The 5,273-nt window shown below is 44.3% G+C and overlaps 1 protein-coding gene across 1 annotated transcript in view; it reads left to right on the top strand.

The window, feature by feature from the left end:
- trmt6 (tRNA methyltransferase 6 non-catalytic subunit) overlaps positions 1-5,273 on the top strand; it is a 12,856-nt gene that overhangs the window by 3,517 nt on the left and 4,066 nt on the right. The gene's annotated exons all lie outside the window — the stretch shown is intronic.

The raw sequence follows: 5,273 nt of genomic DNA, 5'->3' as shown, positions 1-5,273 counted from the left end.
GTGGCGGGGTGAATAGTGGACGTAGAGGAGGATCTCGGTGGTAACACAATTAAAAATTGGTTTTAAGGAGTCTCCCCGCACCCTCACCGGAGAATAAAAGGTAGATTTATTGTCTGCTCTTTAGTCGTGAAAACTTTCCGACTTGTCTCCCCTAAAACCCTACGATGTTACTAGTACACCACCAAACGTCGGTTTGGAAGTCTCTTGTACAAAAATATATAGACTCTGGATATTATTTCTTTACTTTTTGGTTATTGGCTAATACACAAACCAAAAAATCGTTATGACATCATAAAGTGGCCAAAATCTGATCAGCACATTTTCAGACAGGTTTTTATATAAATGGATCCGGACAAAAAGAGAGCAAATATTTGTTCCTGAAACTTTCAGAATCTCTTTACACAGAGGGGACACATGTTTATTTATAAAAGACATGAAAAAGTGGATTTTGCATAATATGTCCCCTTTAAGGAGCTCCCTTAAATCTCATATTAGCACAGGCTTTACATGTCATCGATTTTCCCCCCACTTATTGCCGCAGAGGAAAGGCATCCAAAACACGCTTACTGGAGGACACAATTGTACTAATTTACTCTGTTTAAACACTGGGGTATATCTTGAGTTTAATGATCAGGACTGCAATTATGATTTAAGTACTTACAAAACCACTCAGAAAACACCTGCAGGAACAACTTTCTCTAAGAAGCATAGTTGTAACATGCATAACAACTTTTATGCATTTGTTGCAAATGATTTATAACTTTATCTCTGCTCCCTAGCATACAGAGTTGTATTATGTCAAAGGTACTCATATTGACATGATAATAAAAATGATTGATGTTGCCTTCAAGCATGTTCCCTACTTTGACCTTCAGCTCTTGGGTTAAATTGACACTGATGTTAAACATTGTTCACAGGAGCGTTCACATTGAGTGGTATGTCAGCATGGAGAGAGAGAAACTGGATTACTTTGTTTAAACCCTTCGTTAGGTTCAAAGGGTGAGCTGTTGTCACTTAAACTGATCAACAGATCGACCACACTTCAAGGGCATCTTCTCCGTGACATTCAATGAGGCCTTCTTGAAAGGTAACCTTTGACCAGGATTTAAATAGCAAATCGTATTATGCCAACAGGAGATAGCATTCAAACATGTTTTTCCAGCCTTTCTGTTCAAATCACATACATCCCATTGTGAAGCATTATTTGCACGCTGGCTGACCACAGAAACTGGATCAACTCCAAGTGGACATCTGTCACACTTATTCTGATCATTCAACGAGGGAGTGAACATGCTCGTTGTTTGTTGTGCAAATGTTTCGCTAAATGATCAATGACTGACGCTCCAATCTGTGATGCTGCTTAGCTTCGCTTGAATTTCTATTTGTGGTCCCGTACAAAAACACTGAAATGTGAACACAATGCATCAATTCAGAGAGTGTTTGTGTGCTTATTTTCACACAAAACACTTGCATATAAAGGAACTGATATAAAAGCACATGACAAAGTAAAGACTCAAATCTTAGTGTTAGAATAAAAGCAGGCTGTACATTTTGAGTTTCTTGTTTGCATCAGTAAATCAATAGCACTCTCTGCATTGAAACTCACACTGGTGTCGAAATTAATGGCAGTTTGGTAACAAAGTTGTTTTTTACTTCTTACCTTGACTTCACATTGGAATGGATTGGTGCTGGCACTTGTTTGCTTTGAATATATCACCATAAAGCCATTAATGCGATTTCACTCTGGAGGAGTTGAGGCCAGAAACATGTGGATGTTTGATGTAAATCTTACAGGCTGAGTCAGTCTCTACTGGTTTGTCTGAGGGGAGACATGAATGCCTCACTGCTCGCTGTTACTCCTGCAGAAAGAAATGAGAGAAGCAAAAGTAGGCATTGAAATAGCATGAAGCCTTTGGTGTAACCTCCCTGCTGAATACCACAAACCAAAAAAATGAATTGTTAATTTTGCACAAACAGGACACAATTAAAATGAATTTTAGCATAATTAGCTAGTTGCCAATCAATATATTTTGTCTCAGTGCAGGTAGACAAAAAAACATCAGACAACAACAAATATGCTAGATAAAAGAACACACATAAAAGTCATGATCTTTTAAAACCTGTTTTTGAGAGCCAATTCAACTGAGAGGAGGCATTAGAAGTTATGAAACATGCTGCACTAAATATGCACAAAGAGCTTTGAGCCTTTCTACTCCGTGTACCCTCAGGCTCCACTGAGACACAGTGGCTTGTTGCTGGATGAACTGATACTCTATGCACAGTGACGTCTGCTCACTGAATGTTCTTTGTTGCTTTCAAACCCCCCTGTTCACAGCTCTGCTACCTATCGCTGTCACACTTTGTCTATTTGGGAAAAGTTATGTACAGATTTGCAACGTGACTCAGTATTTCATATATGCACTCTGTCACTTGTGGGAGTCATTTATTTGTATCCCTGTACAGTTTGCCTTTGAAGGAGCAGTTACTGTAGAGAACAAAGACAAATAACTCATTAGGGAGTACATTTCTTTGTTTTAATGAGCAGAGAGCTGAGTAAGAACTCAAAGCAGAGAATATTATCTCCCCATAAAATGCCCGAATTGCTTTTCTTAACACTTAACATGAAAAATTGACTCTGCTGCTCACAGAAATGTCACAAAGTGATAAAGCAATGTTATCTATGAAAACGTCGCTGAGAGTTTACAATATGTTTCATCGCAGCCAATGACATTCAAGTTTGGTGCTTGCAAAGTGTGTCCTTAACAATATAAATGTCTCCCTAATTGCAGAGCCCAACTTCACACATAAACCAGTACGCTTAGCATTGTTATAAAAGTAAAGAACGGCTTGCAATTTGTTGTTGTTGATTAGCCCCCCATGCCTTGGTTTTTAATTGGTTAGAATCTTTTATTATATCAGGATAAATCCCTTAAGATTTATCATCTAATTTTTAAAGGGGGGAGGAAACAAACACTCCCAAAACAAATGGAAGACAATATAATACCAGACATGATGTGTTATAACACAAGATTAAAAAAAGAAAGAACAAATAAACAAACAAGTAACAAACTAACCAAGAGAGATGGAGAAAAAGTGGCCAGAAACATTTATTTAGTTACAAAGCTGGTAAAGATCTAAATAAGATCTGATCAGAGCATCTTAGTAAATTATTGATTGTTTAACAAAAAAAAAATAGTTTGACAATGAGGATAGTTAAAGCTCATATATTTAAAAATATTGGTTCCATGATATGTTTGACTTATAGCAAAGGGTTTTTAAACTTTGAAATAAAATGAATAACTTCACATTAAACTGCATAATCTGTTATATATTACAATGAGTCCTTTTGCTTTAATCCTGTGAAACAGTTTCTCCTAGTCTCATGATCCACCTCAGTAAGAACAGACGACATGAGGCTTAGGGGAGCAAAGGATTCTGGGTGACTATGACCTGACATCAAACACCACTATGGTACCCTAGGTGTTATGAACTGAGACACAGGACACAGGACCCAAAAGCAGGACTCGGAGACAGTTGTCCAAAAATCGAATCTAAAAAAAAAAAGTTGTACTTTCCAAAAATAGAAAGTAGTTAAATAACAAAAACTAAGTCGTACTTCAAAACTCACTTAACAAAAGGTATATTTCTCGAAGTAAAGTTTCAGGAGTCAAAAGGCCCAGGTTCTCACGACATAAAACATAACTAACTGACATGGGACAAAGAAACTCAAGGGCTATTTATAGGTGAGGAGGATGGGCACAGGTGAAAACTATCAGGGCAGGGCCAAGCAATCCCAAGGGCGGGAAACACAAAGGCATGAAATGTGGGTTCTATTTCGTATATGGCTTCGCCCTCTAAGGCTATCGCTATTGGGTAATCCCCCTGCGCCCCCGCGCAGCACTGAAACACTTGTAGTCCACGCCCCACCGCAAAGGTGTGCCCACCCTCGGCCTCCTTCCGGTAATAATAGGAAGGAGACCCGGCAATCTGCTCCTCTTTTTTCAGCAAACCAGCCCAGTTACTGAGCGCAGCAATTGAGGAATATCAATGAGCAACAACTGCGTCCAGTGATTGTCCCATGGTGGGCTCTGGGTTCCTAATGGTTTGGACTGCAGGATAAAGCAGATGCGATCCTGCGGGATCAGAGCGCGTACGCGGCTCTAACCAGCAGGTAGCGCACTGCGCTCGTCTCCCTCGGCGAAAGAAGCGGATTAGCGGACCCTTCTTGCTGCTGTGGCCGAACGAGACGTTGCCCGTTCCAGTTACGAGCCTGGGACGGGCCTCGTGTCCCTGGGACAGAGTGCCGGCAGGAGTCCGAGGCAACTCCTGCCCCGCCCCCTCACGGTCACCAGTTCGGTTTCCTCCCTCTCATCCCCCGGACGGGGGACGAGTCGGAATAGCGGTGCCGCTGCGCGGGCGACATGCTTTCCCCCTCTCCGTCACCCAGGCGGCGGCGTCTGTTACGGAGTCGGCCAGGAAAGTTGCTTACTGGGACGCTTCCATCATGCCCGGACGGGCTGTTCGGACCCCAGTTCACTCATGGTGGGTCCATGAAGACGGCCGGGAACAGGTGGACGGCCATTCGCGCAATATCAGCTGGTCAGTCGGCTGAGCTGCGCACAGCGGCCAACGCCGCGCAGCCGCGGGTCCACGGCCGGGCACAGGAGGCCGCAAGCGGAGAGACGCCCACAGCAACCGCCCGGCGGCTTGCAGGGGCTCGTCCACGGTCTCCGCTTCCCCGCCACCCAGCGACAGGGGTCTCCCGGCGGCCTGAGTCAAAGGGGAGTGGCTCCCCGTCTGGTCTTGCTCCCGAGGCACTCCGAGGGAAGCGGAGCGGTAATAAGCGGTCCTGCCACTATTCCTGTTGTTAAGTACCAGCGGGCTCCCTGCAGAAGCTGCTGGTTTTAACCTATGGTTAATAACCTGCAGAGCTCGCTGGCATTCCCTGTCCGAATGAGTACGCCTCCCTACCACACAGGTCATTAATAACCCATGGGCGCCGGGTTAACGCTCTGTGGACGGCACTGCACACACCTCCACTCATCCCCATGAGCGTGTCCGCTCATGATGACAGCGGAGGTGAAAGGCAGCGTGTGGAGGTTTCCTCCAGCCCTCTCGCCTCACGGGCAGCGGCGGCGGGGCAATGGCGTGGCTCGTCCATGAGACCATTACAGACATCACAGAGAGCCAGAACGGGGGAATGAACGTTTCCAGCTGATGTGCCCCCAGGAAGCTCCGCAGCGCACGCGCCAGGTCAGCCATGCGAAGCCTGC

This window comes from Notothenia coriiceps, unplaced genomic scaffold (genome assembly GCF_000735185.1).
Source record: "Notothenia coriiceps isolate Sejong01 unplaced genomic scaffold, NC01 NC01_scaffold00000339, whole genome shotgun sequence".
Lineage (NCBI taxonomy): Eukaryota > Metazoa > Chordata > Actinopteri > Perciformes > Nototheniidae > Notothenia > Notothenia coriiceps.
Note: the sequence above shows the minus strand (reverse complement) of the source record. Positions and strands in the feature narration are given on the sequence as shown.